At 34.6% G+C, this 16,852-nt stretch overlaps 2 long non-coding RNA genes across 3 annotated transcripts; both read right to left on the bottom strand.

Annotated features, from left to right (window-relative positions):
• Positions 1 to 4,565: 4,565 nt before the first annotated feature.
• On the bottom strand, positions 4,566 to 7,402 carry LOC114820465 (uncharacterized). Its single transcript, XR_011573336.1, has 3 exons — positions 6,887 to 7,402; positions 5,530 to 5,634; positions 4,566 to 4,875 (listed from the first exon to the last, which is right to left on the bottom strand). It is a non-coding gene; the product is annotated as an uncharacterized lncRNA (long non-coding RNA).
• Positions 7,403 to 10,718: 3,316 nt separating this feature from the next.
• LOC114820468 (uncharacterized) lies at positions 10,719 to 12,940 on the bottom strand. 2 transcript variants are annotated; one of them, XR_011573337.1, is made up of 3 exons: positions 12,466 to 12,940; positions 11,780 to 12,296; positions 10,719 to 11,060 (listed from the first exon to the last, which is right to left on the bottom strand). It is a non-coding gene; the product is annotated as an uncharacterized lncRNA (long non-coding RNA). The 2 variants fall into 2 exon arrangements; XR_003767848.2 differs by lacking the exon at positions 10,719 to 11,060 and having other exon boundaries at positions 11,434 to 12,296.
• Positions 12,941 to 16,852: the final 3,912 nt, after the last annotated feature.

Here is a 16,852-nt window from a genome sequence, read left to right on the forward strand (position 1 = left end):
GCAACGGAGTTATCCCTAGTCCTAAAGGGGATACGAAGCCAAGCAACAAAACAAAGACAATCTACGAATAAACGATCACTAAACCGAAATGGGGAGTTGAATAAGCATTGTTCAAAGACAAAAAATTGCCATCACATTGACTAAAGTGGAAATGCTCCTCCACAGTCGAGCTTGATTTCATCCTCTCACCCATTTGTATAAAAAGAAAATGCTACTCATTGCCAACTCTCTTCGTCTTTGTCCTTCTACCTTGTTATGAAGATGCAAACCAATCCTCTGTAATGCTTGTTTAAAAACAGATATCCAAATATTGTTTCTATAGAAATTGTCAAACAATATATCAATTACTTTCCTTTGTCACTAACGATAAAAACACACATACGACATACGAGAATTGGCGCAAAAGAATCCTATTTTTCAATTTGTAGTGTATTTTATATTTTTTGTTAGTCAAAAAGCTCTTCAGAAATTTAGCTGTAAAATGTTAAAAAGAAGTAAATGAGACGAATGTGGTTTTTGCGTGTGTCGCCATTGAAGATACTCGACAAAGAAATCCACTTTCAATACGACAAAACTTTGGCTCCTTCCTTTGAGAAGAAAAAGAATATTTATTGGGACTTGGATCCTCTCCTGAGCCCAAGGAGAGGATACTCCTGACCAAAGGTCTTAGACCGTTAGATGAAAATCTAACAGCTATAATTATTATAACTTTAAAGGGACCCCCTTGTTTGTAGCCGTTGACTTTTCATCCAACGGCCCAAGTCTTTTGATCAGGAGGATCCTTTCTTTGGGCTCAGGAGAAGATCCAAGTCCTATTTCTTGCTCCCCCTGCCATTGATTGTCCCAAAAATACCAACAGGATCCTCTCTGGATCCTTTTGGTGAGGATCTTGAAGATTTGTAAATCATGTCCATTCAACGTACATCATGCAATCAGTTTTTATCAAATATTGTTTATGTTTGTTTTTAAATAAAAAAATTTAAAATAATTTCTGACCGCATGATGGACGATGAACGGACACAGTTCACGGGTCTCTGAAATCCTCATAAAGAAAATCCGAACTCCCAAAAATAAAATCCAACATTTGAAATTGTATAACATATAGATTAAAATCGAACCCTCAACTTAAGACGGTAAGCAAAAGTGCACTCTAGAAATAGGTACTCCTATCTTCCAACAAATAAAAATCGGACGAGCATGGAAAAATTAATATGTTTTTCTATAGTTTAGATGATGACTTGTTTTATAAAAAAAATGATTAGCTAGTGGCTTGACCACGACAGTCCAATTTTCCGACGGCCAGAAAAACTTACAGAGGCATTTCAGCCTCCCCTAGCCACCATTATATGATTCACCAGCGCAAGAAATCAAACCCAGGATGTGTCGTGTACAATACAAGTCTAGAATTCATTCTCAACCATTGGACCACCCCGTGATGGTTTTAGACGATTACTTCTTGATACGGTGTTAAATGGTATTTACAAGAATAAAAAATCCACTATACTACCAGTATCCCCTGGTAACAAGTGGAGGAGCGAAGATAATTGCGGACCAAAAAGAAAATAGAGTAGCCCATAAACAAACTAAGGGCCAACGCGTCATAACCAAACAAATTCAATGACCAAAAATTAACAAGATGATGAGGTAAAAATAGTTGTATAAATAACGTTCGAAAATTAATGTAGTGTAGCATCTGGGTGGATTTGAACCGCCAACCTCCCAAAGCCCAGCTAAGGGCTCTAAGAAAATGCGCCAACATCCAGCTCATTTAATCCACTCAGTGAACAGTGATAGACCTAATGAACAATAATTGGCTAAAAGCATCTCCACCCCTAAAAAATGCGGTGGCACAAAGTCTAAAAAATATGTTGGCACAAACAATCTCCACTCCTACAAAATGTGTAGGCACCCAACCCATTTAAAATATTATTAATTTTTTTATAAAATAATAAAAAAAATAGTTTTAATTTCGAATATGATTTTTAACCAATCTTGTCACGCCATGTGTCATTATCCGAAAGTTCTATTTTGTGGATAGATGTCTGATAACATTTTCAACCAATCTCGATGCGCCACATGTCACTATCTGTTTACAATAATTTAGCCAAAATTTCGATCAGATTTTCAAACAATCTTATCACGCCATGTGTCATTATCCGAACGTACTATTTTTTGGACAAATTTTCGATAAGATTTTCAACCAATCCCAATGCGCCACGTGTCAATATCTGTTTACAATAGTTTAGCCAATATTTCAATCAGATTTTCAACCAATCACGTAGTGCCACATGGCATTGTCTAGAACATCATCCTTTCTTTTTTTGTCCATATAAACCCTACATCCATCATCATTCATACACCAAACTCAATCCTTTATTTTTAGCTCAGAATCATTCTTTATCGTTTTTAAATCTTGAGTTCTTACAATGTCTTTTTCAAGGAGAATGTATTAAATTGATGAGCACCAGAAAAAATTGTTGGCACAACCGGAAGAATTGTTCAATGTGGAGGAAGGTGGAGATGAGGCTTTCGTGATGAAAGAGGATGAGGATGATGAAGATAGAAGGCATAGGGCCTCACATTCCCGTCATGTCATGGAAGCTGTGGATTAGATAGCCAAACCTAGACGCGCCGCAAACTTTAATAGAAAGAGGGAAAGAGAAGGTAAAGATCTCTTGGAATATTATTTTATCCCCTACACTGTATTCCTTGAACATATTTTTATATGTCGTTTTAGAATGCAACGAAGTTTGTTCGACAAAATCATGAGTGCTATTTGCAACCATGGTCCATACTTTGTGCAAAAAAAAGATGCTTTTCATGTTCTAACTCTTCTTCCTGAACAAAAAATCACGGCTTCCTTACATATTCTTATATATATAGCATCTGTAGATCAAATGGTTGAGATAGTGAGGATGGGAAAAACAACTGTTCTTGAGCCCCTGATGCGATTTCGCTCCGCAATCGAAGCCCTGTACACCAATGAGTACCTTCGAAAACCCAAATTTCTTGCAACTCCATCTCATTACCCATAAGCGAGTCATGAGTAATTTAAACCCAGCATTGACACAACGTAACATCTTCGATAAGCTTCCACGTAGCCATTTTTTCCACAAAAAAGTAAATTGAAATTTTAAAAATATTGAAATGTGGTGTAAGGTGGAAGATGATGGTTAGGAATTAAATTTTTTTTTTTACTTTTCTGTATCTTTAAAACAATTTTTCTTAATTTTAATTAAGTTAATTAATTTGGACTATTGGATTTGAAAAAGACTCAAATCCAACAGCCCAAATGTTGACACGTGGCCAACGGTACTAATTCTGACCATTGTGCCCTGGATCGAACGACTCAGAAATCACCACGTCACTAGCCGTTGGATATGATTTTCAAATTTTTTTTACCATTGAAAATCTAACGATCCAGAAAACTAGCCATTGGACCTAGAACGAGCCAAATGGTGTCTACCCCGCCTCCTCTACCACGACTACAACGGTAGACCCCATAGCCTTTTTTTTGTCGGGAACGCATGCCTACGCCCGCGTGCTTCCACTCGCAAGACGAAAAAAAAATTTCAATGTGCTATGACATCATGCTAACGCCAACTTTACGTCACAGAGGCTAGCTAATTGCTCAGCACATTTTAGGCCAGCCTACGGCCTGGCTTTGGCTGGATGCCAGCCTATTAGGATGGGGTGGAGGACTTCTGGGGAGTGCCGGTCCATCATTTGTGCTTTGAGCCAACCTACCCCTTGGGATGAACTTGCTCTTACATATCTTCATTTCAAACAAGTCAAGAAATTCAATTAAGACTCGAGCATACTTTGTTATTAGGTGAAAAAAATGGAAGCAACTATGTGCAGCCATTGTTTAAACCAAATTTCAATAATATTAAAGCATACTTTGATCTGACTCATTTGATATTTTTGTCGTAGTAAAAAAAAATTGCAGCAGAAGCCACGAAATTTGTTTTTCAAGTGGCATACGACATAGAAATTCTCAAGAGGTAAAAACCCAGCACTAATGTTCGAAAAGAAAAAGACCACAATAAAAATAACGATTGATTTAAAATTATGGTTCTTTAAAAATAATAGTTTATTAATTATAACATTAAACGTGTTTAAAAAAATAAAAAATAAAAACCGGTTGCCAATGACAAAATTAAAATGGAAATGTAAGATCACATTAAAATCTTATTATTTTTAGTCATTCAAAAAAATTCGCAGCAATTTATATAATAGTTAATCAAACACTCAACAATTTTACTTGATAACTGTTTATTCTCACAGTACGACAGTACAATAAAAACCATTTTTTTTTTTTCAAAGCATAACAATACCAAACTCACCCTTAAATAATACAACTTATATAATACAAGTAAGAGTTGCATGTCTAATTCACAAAAATCTTTCACAATATCCATTTCCATCTATCGTGTGGTGTGGCTATCTTGTGATCTGAATATGCTGAAAAATCTCCCAAAAAAGAGCAGGTTCACAAATTTAACATACCAAAATTCTTTGCTCGCCTAAAAATTTAACATTACTAATATAATTTAGACTAAAAATTTATCATACCAAAATCCTTTATCTTGGCATAAAATGTTTGAATCAAGTAATCCTCACAATAAGTTGTAAAAGACGAAGGGAAGCCAAACTCATTTCATTATTCACCTCAAGATCCCCAAGTAGAGATTGCAGACGGGATTTCATCATTTCCACAGCCAAGCATGCATGTATTCGAGATTGCAATTGAACGGAAACAAATAGGCCTCCGGCTTCATAGATAAGAGAGAACTCAGTGGCCCGCCAATCCAACTTCTTGGACCATCTCCAACCGAAAGAAAACCAGAAAGTTCTCTTTGACCCAATAACCCTCTAAGAAATTATATTTTAATAAACAGTATCAGACCATATTTTATATAATCTCCAAACATAACCCATGACCAAAAACCATCTCCATTCAACTAAATTACCATATTAAAATAAAATTTTGAACGTAGGAAGACATAAAAATGAGATCAGATATTATAGAATGATGACAAATATTTGAAAAATGATTAAATTTTTTTTTTTTAAAAACAAAAGTGAGCTGGACAAAAAATATTCTTCCCAAAAAAAATACGAGCTAAGCCAAAAGAGTCGATTGGGCTAAAAAAATTATCCCGAAAAGATAAACAAGGAATCGGCTCATCGTACTAACCGATTGATTGAAAATGGCCAACAAGCCAGATGAGCCAGCCTACGTTTTTTTTTTTTCCAAAGAATTTTTTTGCCCAATCCACATTTGTTTTTTGGTGGATTATTTACCCCGTCCACCTTTTTTTGACATTTTTTTGAATTTCTAATTTTTTTCCTACATCATTCTCATATTTTTTTTTTTACCATTCCATACTATTTTATTTCAATTCTTCGCATTAAATTGAATAGCCTTTTGAGCCCCTCAGTTAGATATAGTATGAAATATAATATAACATTGTTTATTAAAATATTAATTTTTTTTAGAGGTATAGGGGTAAAATGAGCTCTCACCTTCATTGAAAATGACCTTAATGCCATCTAAGGGGTATACAATTTCCAAATCTTAAAGCAGTAGCAGCCACAGGCAACAAAATTACATAGGATCCATACAGCATCCTATCCAAGAATACATCATAACATCGATCGCAATCAATACCCTCCCGCAATTAGTATACAAAATAAAACTTAAGCATCAACTCACACAGCAACACGTAATGAAAATTTCCGCTCATACACCGGAGTGTCGTAACAAAAGCACGAGGCGATATTGGAAAAGATTGCAAGCATGAACAGTTTCATAAATATGAATCACAATAACAACGTAGGTTATATTACAACGAGTGCTCAAGCCTTACAAAATTAAAATTTATTTACCAACATTCTAGGTTAATTTGAACATTAAGCCAGACATGGTAAAAATCCATATCCGTTAAGGTTTTAGATCCACCGAGTGTAACATATTAATTGGTAACAATTGTAACTACTGTCTTATAACTTACTACTACTTTGAAAATCAGTTTAGCGGTTTGAAGGAACACTGCAATTTAATAATACTAGGAAGGCCATATTTATAAACTAAATTTACAAATTAAATCATCTATCAATAATATAAAAAAAAAACATGTTAATCAGTATTAAGTAATACTCCAATCATTTTTCATGTTTTATTTTACACAATATAATATCTCTAACAACCTAGTTATATTTAGGATACCCAGTTATATTTGGTTTCATCCGTTTTTAAAACAAGATTAGATGTTGGACTTAATACTAGAAAGATTAAATTTACAAACTATATAATGTTAAAATAGAGATTTTTAACGAAAAATATCCCGGTATTGTTTACTTTAATAAAAACCATATTTTTACACAAAAATTAATTCAGATACTATTTACTTTACTCTTTAGTTTGTCATTTTTGTTAAAACTCAAAGTTTTCAAGTCATTTTCATTAGTTTTCCTTAAAATAAAAATAAATAGTAACAGAATTAACTTTTTAATGTAAAAATATGATTTTTCATTACAATATGCAATACCAATAGCTTTTCGTTAAAATTTCTTTTATTTTATTATCTTTAAAATTCAAAGTTTTCAATATCATTTTATTAATTTTCCTTAAAATAGACACATTTATCAACAATTAAGAAATAATCCACTCATCAACTTCTTTATCATTTAATTTACACAATTTAATCTCCTAGCATTACTCTAAAAATATGATTAATCCCCTAAATTAAGTTGAAGTGGTTTGAGCACGAGGCAAATTAATTGTACACAATAAAAATGGGTTTGCTGTGTAACCGGAGATGTGATAGTAACATGATTAGATAGATTCATATCAATTGAAATAGGCGTAGTCAGATAGTACCTTTGGCGGTGAGATATGCCGTCGTCGTTGCTGTGCTGAATCCGAATTCAAATGCATATGTGAGCAGTAGAGCAAAAACAAACACAACACAACAGAGAAAGGAGGGCACACCACACACCGGAGGGGAGACCCTGGGCCAAAAAAGACCCATGCTGTCTCCCCTCCAAACCACAAACGATGTTATTTTTTTTATTGAGATTTTTTTGACCTGCCATGCAAGCGCACCTGCCATGGCAAAGGCCGGATGACAAAGATCGGTCCAGGACTCAGCTCTTCCACCGAGCCTTTAGTCCCGACATCTCATACATCCGATGCGTACCCAATTAACCCCATAAACACCCATCTCTTCAGATTCCCAGTCATCAAATTACAATTGTAGCATTCACATAGATTCGGTGTAGAGCACCTTCAGCCTTCATAAGACTCGGATCTGCTGCTGAAACGCCATCGAATCAAGCTCGGAAACATCAAGGATTCAAACCCGCATAGATTGTGCAAGAGCTCCGTAGCTATATCTGATCGAAAACAAAACAACAAAGCAATCAGAATCTGTAGCAAGCAGAAGCACTAGAGCATAAACAGATAAGAAAATCGAATCGAAGAACACAGGCGAAAGCCGGTTTAACCGGCTGAAGTGCAAAAGCATATCAAATCATCATCCCAATCTCAAACGACCATCAACGCGAATATATCGATGCGATCTACGCGAATCCGCATGAATTAGACAGAGAGAACGATCCATGCAGAGCAGATCTGCAGAAGAAATCAGGAGGCGAAGCATAGAGTTGTTAAGAGAGAGAAGACTGTTAGCGTTGAAACTTTGAATGGTTCAGAGTCAGGCACCCTAACGTACTTTTATAATGGGATAAGAGATGCGATGGACGGATGGGATTTGACTCCTCTTCTTTGAGATGGACGGTTCATATGGGGCGTTGTGGTTAGTGATTCATGAGCTGGACGTTACCATCCAACACATATTATTTTGCCGCCTTATAGGTGGGAACAGGTGGGACCATGGCTTTCCTTTTTGTTTGGGAATCCGATACCCCGTAAAAAGGTTATTATAGCTGTTTTTTTTTTATTTACAATAATTAGGTTTTAGAGCAACTCCAGCGGAGGCTGGTTGCTCGGGCGACAGGCGAGGACAAAGGGCCCCAGGGTCGGTGGAGAGAGGTCCAGCCGTGTGGAGGCCGAGCGACGGTGGGAGCCCAAGCGAAGGTGGGGTGGGGAGTCGACGGGCCTGTGGCCCGAGGGCTTTGCAATTTTTTATTTTTTTTGTGTCAGAGAAAGAGAGAACTTTTGTAATTTTTTATTATTTAAACAAACAAAAAAATTATTATTTTAATTGCTTATTGCCAGGGAAAGGGTGGAGATGTAAATGACAATTATTGTTCATTAATGGTAGTTACTATTCATTTAAGGCAGTTACTGTTCAATAGGGTGGATTGAATAGTGAATTGCCAGAGGGAGGGCTCCATGGGTGGAGTTGCTCTTACCCCCACAATTTCTTTATTAATTGGTTCTACAATCTTATCAATTATTTGACCAGAATAAGAATATATTGGGCCATTGGCACTTATCCCTTGGGAATTTCAGAGCATTTAGCTTATTTCTGACTGAAGGTCAAATTCAAGAATTCAGTATTTTTAACTTTCGGTCTGATGATATTTTTTTTACTTAAAAGTGAGAAGTTTTAAGTTTGATTTGTTCGAATACCGTAACTGGTAAATTCAATACTAAATTGGACTATCCATTATGTAACTTTGCCAAACTCCACCTCCTCTTATTGTCAAAATATCGATGTAGTAAAAAAAATTAATTAAAAACCTATAATTATCACCATCAACTTTATTATTTGATAAACTATTGTATTTTATTATTTTTTTAATAATTTTGAAATTAATTTTGTACAATCTTATCTTATTTGATTGTTTACGTACATTTTGATGTAAAAAATTCATTTCATGCAGAGAGGATCTGCATGAGAAGAAGAGCCCCGTAGTGGCTATATAACTCACTTTTTAGTGAATTTATAATCCATCGTATTTAGCTCCTATTTTTTATTACAAGACTCAAGTCCATTTTAATTAATCACAACCTATCCTAATCAATCCATCAAACATACCTGATGCCCAAACACCCTATTAAATTAAACGTTAAATTAATCACCGACTAAATTTAAATGTAAAAACTCAGCATCTTTCCACGATTGTAATACAAGACCACTTGCTAGAATAACATTAAAAAATAATTTGTACAAATACCACTTTTGCTAGAATAACATTAAAAAACAATTTGTTTTGAATGTAAAGACTCAGCCTTTTTTCCACCACTGTAATACAAAACCACTTGCTAGAATAACATTAAAAACAATTTTGCTGTAAAATATAATTTTGCATTAAAAAAAACAACAGAACAGAGCAAAAAGATAAACAGAATGCATACCCAAAAATCAACAGACAACATCAAATCATGTAACGAAAAATTCATAGCAAATCTGGATGGATTCGAACCACCAACCTCTCAAAAGCCCAGTCAAGGACCTTGAGCGCTCTTCCATTTTTGAGCTTACAGATCTTCATTTCAAGCAACGAGCAGGAGGCAAAACTTCTGATACTTCCAGCTTAATTCTTTTCAATAAGAAATTTACAGTACAAGCAACTACTTGTCCACTTACGTTAAGTACATATGGTAGATCAATTTAAATGGGGGGTATTCTACCCAAATAAAGAAATCTAAGTTAGGCCCCGCAATAAGCCAACAATAATTTAGTTGAATTAAAATAAATAAATAAATAAACTATAAACATAAACAAAAACAAAAACAAAAAAACGACCAAAAATAAAAACCCCTAGGCATGTTGAGATTATCCATGATTTGAATGCCAAATTACCAATAGACCGGTAGACTATCGAAACCTCAACCAGGCATTAAATTCTATAATAATTAACTTGGTCGAACAGTGAACCAGGCTTTGAATTCCAAAGTAATAAAATCAGAGTCAATTTAAGGCAAGCATCATTTAACCACAGTGAAAAAATACTGAGCCTTTGCATAACGTGTGTTCAAATCTCGAATCTCGTCGGTCACTAATCTAAAATTTAATTTAACAAAATCTTTTGTTTGGTCAAAATAAAATAAAATTAAGATCCCCCCAAATGTTAGGGCATCCGTTTTCTCGTATGATTTAGAGATCCAAAAATTAACTTCTCCGAAGGCATAAAAAATACAAGTGTTCTAAGCAGAGCAACTATTCCCCCCGAAATTAACTTCTCCAAGGGCATAAAAAAATGGACTTGGATCCTCTCCTAAGCAGGAGATCAAGATCCTCGGGATCAAACAACATGACCCGTTGGATTTTAATCCAACGGCTATAATTATTATAACTTTTAAAGGACCCCTGTTTGTAGCCGTTAGATCAAAATCCAACGGTCCAAGTTGTTTGATCCCGAGGATCCTGATCTCCTGCTCAAGAGAGGATCCAAATCCTAAAAAAATCAAGTGTTCTAAGCAGAGCATCTATTCCCCAGCCGAAGAACAAATTCAGCTGTTTCATTTTTACAATTAACTTAACAGTAACACATACCCTTCCAGCAAATTTTTAGCTTTAGTTAAACCCCTTGCATCATATAAAGGAAGAAATCATGAACAAAACACCTTCTGTAAGTAATTGTAAATAGAAACTACAGAATACAAACACAGAACGACTACACCGAAGCTGTTTGAAAAATAACCAAAATCATGTACTACAAAAACGACACCAGTTTAACAGTAATTCCTCCGCAATTCTATACAACAAACAAAACTAGGGCAAAATATTCAATCTAAACTCTTTTAACAAATGAATAGAATAAATAAATGATAATGCGGACACCCATGAATGATCAATTGCAATGACTTAAATCACAAAACGTAAATTAACCGAAAACATTACTTGCCAATACTTAAAAGCTTTAGAGACGGAGGAATGCGAAGCTCAACTCGTTTCATTGGTCACCTCGAATCCTCAGAAAAGAGATTGTCACGAAAATAACTTCTGGACCTATCCCACAACCAAGCAGCTTGTATTTGAGCCGAAATTTAGTTTAACTTGTAATTGTGATGAGAGGCTTCGTTCTGGCCATTCAGGCTCGCCGAGAAGTAATCTGCCGGAATCAAACCTCCCTAGAATCATCTAATTGGAATACAATACATGGCTTACAGCAATGGAATCCAAAACCAACATAATTACATAAAAAGATCCGTCAACTAACAGATCTCACAATATCTAATAACATCCGTTTATCAGCAAATATTAATGCAAATGCCAACAATTTAAATGATAATCTCATCCTCAGCTCATAGAATTTGAACTACCATAACATTAATAACGAGGCAATAATCAGTGCAGAAGAGACTTTGGTATCATAAGGATGACTGGTAAAAGTAAGCAGGAACGAATCGGAGGTGTCGGGAATTGTTTAGTAGGATGACAACGTTTGTGCATAAGTGGACAGATATTACCAACTATATCAAACAAAGTTTTGATTCGTGGTTGGATCTTTCGGTTGGAGCTTTAAAATTGTGATCAAGTATTGTAATTTATATTTTACAATCAACAGATAAAATAAATTTGCTCCCTTTAAAGTCGATTGAAAACAATTTGGAGTAATTTGAGATTGATTGAACAACTCCACAGATTGTAAGCATCGTCCACTAGCATCATCAATCAATTACCAAGTTCCAACAAAGATAATTTATAGTGTTTACAAAATTAGATAAAACCCATATTGATTTGAGACAATTTGAGCAAGAAGCTAATTAATTGTGCAAGTGATTATATGTTCCCTGTGTGAGTGGCAGGCTTTATTTAGCATTATTAGATTGATGAAATCAGTTGAAATAGATTAATACCTTTGGCGATGAGATATCGATGCGGCCGCAGTTGTCCAGAATCCATGTCCGACTGTTTGCAGTTGGGGGCGAGCGAAAATAAGAGACAAAACAACAAGAAAGGACAGAGGACGCACACCACACACCGGAGGGGAGACCCTGGGCAAAAATAAACCCCATGCTGTCTCCCCTCTGAACCAAAAATCGTTATTTTTTTATTGAGATATTTTTTTGACCTGCCATGCAAGCGCACCTGCCATGGCAAAGGCCGGATGACAAAGATCGGTCCAGCACTCGGCCCTTCCACCGAGCCTTTCGTCCCGATATCTTATACATCCATCCGAAATCAACCCATAACCCCAACCCAAATCCCACGATATAAAAGCTTCAGTCTCATGAAATTACAACCATGAACCATGACCCTTTGGTTAAGATTAAACATGCTTCGGCCACCACGAGATCGAATTGGATCAGCTGCTGAAACGCCGCCGGATACTTGTAATCTCCTCCGATTTGGTTAGAGCTCCGTCTGCGAAATCTGTTTGGACGCCAAAACACACATCAATCAAAATCTATACGGAGCAGAAACACTAAAGCTAAAATTCGTTGCAAATTAATAAAATTTAAACAAAAAAGCAAAAACAATAACGATTTGATACAAAAGTTCATATCCAGATTAGTAAAACGAATCGAAAACATATACGTACCTGTAAATTCGAATCGAAGAGCGACGAACACAGAAGCTCGGGCTGGTAAAACCAGCTGAATTCAAAAGCAGCTCAAACCATCACCTCACAATCTCAAACCACCATCAACACGTAGATCTCCATACGATCGACGCGAATCCGATGGTGATCGACATAGAAAACAATCCATGGAGCGCAAATCTGGAGAAGAACTCCTGAGGCGCATGAAGTTGTGAGAGGCGAGAGAGAATATTTGGTGGCGTGAACCTTGAATGGTTGATAAGCAGGCACCCTAACGTACTTATAAGAGGATAAAAATTGGGTAGACGGCTGCGATTTCTTAATTATCATCGTGATCGACGGCTGGTGTTGATCATGTGGTTCGGTAGATTTGGCGGTGGCGTAACCATACACGTACCCTGATGAGCTGGAGACAGAGAAAGCACACCCCATTTTATTGACCATATCAAACACGACATGTAGTTTTTTTGGCCGCCTCGATAGGTTGTTTGGTGGGAATCGGATTCAATTTTTATGCAAATATCTATTTTGTCGAGATAGAATTCACGACCATATCTGGATTCTATCTTTATTAGAAAGATAATACAAATTATGGTATAAATAAACTATAAAAATAACATTTTTATTTTATTACTATAATTTTGGTTGGTTCTAGATTATTCGATATATATGGGCTAATGGTTTCTTCATTGTTGGGCCTTAAGAATATACAGATATTTTGATATAAGTACGCATTATTTTTTAATTTTTTTAATCAAATATCCATGTCTTTTAGTAATTTGATTAAACTTTTTTTTGTCATAATATTGGTGCTATATGCACATTATATTGTAACAAATTTCATATAATCTAGCTTTTTGATTACACTCTTCTTCGTTAGAGATAATTGTAAAAATAAAAAAAAGTTGGTTAGATTCAATTTATTTTCACAATAATGTTACAATTTAGCAATAATTATCTACGATTTAAGATATTTTCTTTTCAAAATAGTTTAAATATTTTTAATCCCCAAAAATCAAACATACCGAAATAAGTTTTTCTTTTAGTACATTAAGAGAAAATAGGATTGAGAATAATATAAACGTACCAATATAAAAAATAAAAATAATGTACCAATATTAATAATATGTATCAAATCAAACATACAGAAATTGCAAATAAACATATCAATTAATGATTTTTGTAAATTCAAATGTACCCTCAGATAATATATATATGTAATGTATCGTACCTAATAATAATTCGTCAACAACTATACTTAAAAAACAACCAAAAATATATATATAATTTCACAAAAAAATTGAAAAAATTACACGGAGCTTTTTATGTTGATCACCAACTATTTGAAAAAGAAAAAACCATTTGAAAATTTAAATAATATTAAATGTTTGCATAACAAAAAAAAAATTGTGATCGAAAAAACATATTTGGAAGAAGAAAAAATATAGTTTAATTACTAATATTTCCACTAAATAAGAAAAAGTGCATCATACAGATAAAATGATAAATTCAAAAAATATTTTAATTTTAAAGAATAGAGGTAACCATTGGTCAAAGCACTTTAATCAAATTTTAAAAAGACATAGATGTTTAATCCAAATTATATAGAAAAACTATAGGGAATTCTAATTTTCCCAATAATATATTGGGCCATTGGTTTTTTGTCAAAGGATAGAATTGTATTAATAATCAAATACGAATGGAAACATTTGCATCTTCAGCTATAATATTAAACAAAAATTGAGGTCCTAATTCATCCCAACCATAGCGCCCACCATGCTTAAGAACGTACGCCACCACCATATGGGTTGCATGTCGAGGGGTAAAGATAAACTTCACCAATTGGAATGACTGCATAATATTCCAAATATCAACTAAATAAACCTCCATCAACACATCAACTTGAATCTCCTTATTTAACATTTGAACCAATCCTTTTGAATCAGACTCCACCTTCGGGTCGAATTCAAGAATTCAGCTTTGTATTTTTAACTTTCGGTCTGATGATATTTCGTTTTACTTGAAAGTTAGAGGTCTTACGTTCGATTCGTTCGAATATCGTGGATGGTGAATTCAATATCAAATTGGATTACCCATTATGTAACTTTGCCAAACTCCACCTCCTATTATTGTCAAAATATCGATGTAGTAAAAAAAAATTTTAAACCTATCATTATCACCATCAACCTTATTATTTGACAAACTATTGTATTTTGTTTTTTTTTTTAATAATTTTGAAATTAATTTTGTACAATCTATCTTATTTTTATGTGTACATACATTTTGATGTAAATAATTCATTTCATGCAAAGAGGATCTGCATGAGAAGAAGAGCCGTATAGAATTGTAAAGAGAGAGAGCCTGCGAGTGAGCTTTGAGGGTACACTTCGAGGCCCAACTTTTTTTTTCCAATCCTTGTTCAGTTGAAATTTACCTATTTATTTGACTGTTAAAAATAGAATTGAATAGACAAGAATTAGTTAAGCTTTGTAAGACAAGACATTAATGCATGTCTAACGAGCGGCTATATAACTCACGTTTTTGTGAATTTATAATCCATCATATTTAGCTCATATATTTTTTTTACAACTCAAGTCTATTTTAATTAATCACAACCTATCCTAACCAATCCACCAAACATACCCAATGCCCACACACCCTATTAAATTAAATGTTAAACTAGTCACCGATGAAATTTAAATATAAAGACTCAGCATCTTTCCAACACTATAATACAAGACCACTTGCTAAAATAACATTAAAAAACAATTTGTACAAGACCACTTGCTAGAATAACATTAAAAAACAATTTGTTTTGAATGTAAAGACTCAAAATCTTTCCACCACGGTAATACAAGACCACTTGCTAGAACAACATTAAAAAACAATTTGTTGTAAATGGTGAGACGGATACCAATTTATTTTTCCAATTTGCTGTAAAATATAATTTTGCATTAAAAAAAGGGTAAATTACATAGTAACCCCTCAGATTTGAGGTCTATTACAACCTCATACAACATCTTTAAAACATTTCACTTTCATACTTCACGTACTATTTTATTACAATCTCATACAATCTCTTTAAAACATTTCACTTTCATACCTTATGTATTATTTTATTTCAACATAATACCTCTGTTAGATTTTTCATCCATTAATCCGTTAAATCCTGACGTGGCTGCCACATTTGTGCTGATGTGGCTGCCATGTGGCAATTTTTTTTTTTTTTTTATATGTACATTAAAAATATTATAATATTAACCCTATTAAAAAAAAAGAAACTCAAACCCAAAAATCCTTCCCCGCAACACCACATCCCACCCCCACCCCTTACCCATCTCTTCCTTCCCGTCCCTCCATCCCCTCCACCCGAGCACCCCTCAGCTCGGGTCCCACCTTGACCTCTCTCTCTCTCTCCCCCTCCCTCTCTCTCTCTTCTGTAAAATGTGGAATGGTTTTTGAGGTCTAGTGCCTCGCCTCCCTCCCTCCTCCTGGACCCTTCCAACCTCGACCTCTCCTGCCTCGCCTCCCTCAACCTCCTGTCATGTATATTATAATATTATAATATTTTTAATGTATAAAAAATTATTATTTTTACCACATGGCAGCCACAGCAGCACAAATGGGCTGTCATGTCAACATTTAACGGATTAATAGATGAAAAATCTAACCGATGTATTATGTTGAAATAAAATAATACATGGAGGTATGAAAGTGAAATATTTTAAAAAGATTGTATGAGATTGTAATAAATTTCAAACCTGAGGTGTTACCATATAATTTACCCAAAAAAACCAAAACAACAAAACAGACAGCAAAAAGGTAAACAGAATGCATACCGAAAAATCACCAAACAACATCAAATCATATAACGAAAAATTCATAGCAAATCTGGATGGATTCGAACCACCAACCTCTCAAAAGCCCAGTCAAGGACCTTGAGCGCTCTACCATTTTTGAGCTTACAGATCTTCATTTCAAGCAACGAGCAGGAGGCCGAAATCGATCAACAAAGTTTAACTTCTGAATTTTCCAGCTTAATTCTTTTCAGTAAGAAATTTACAGTACAAGCAACTACTTGTCGACTTACGTTATGTACATATGGTACATCTATTTAAATGGGGGTAGTAGTCTACCAAAAAAAAAAATCTAAGTTAAGCCCCGCAATAAACCAACAATAATGTTGAGCCTTTGCATAATGATGTTAGTTCAAATCCCACAGTAATCAACTTGGAGTCAATTTAAGGCAATTTAAGGCAATTCAAGGCAAGCATCCTTCCATGATGAAAAAATGTTGAGCCTTTACATAATGATGTTAGTTCAAATCCCGTCGGTGACCAACCTAAAATTTAATCTTACAAAATCTATTACTTGACCAAAATAAAAT

Source organism: Malus domestica, chromosome 02 (assembly GCF_042453785.1).
Source record: "Malus domestica chromosome 02, GDT2T_hap1".
NCBI lineage: Eukaryota > Viridiplantae > Streptophyta > Magnoliopsida > Rosales > Rosaceae > Malus > Malus domestica.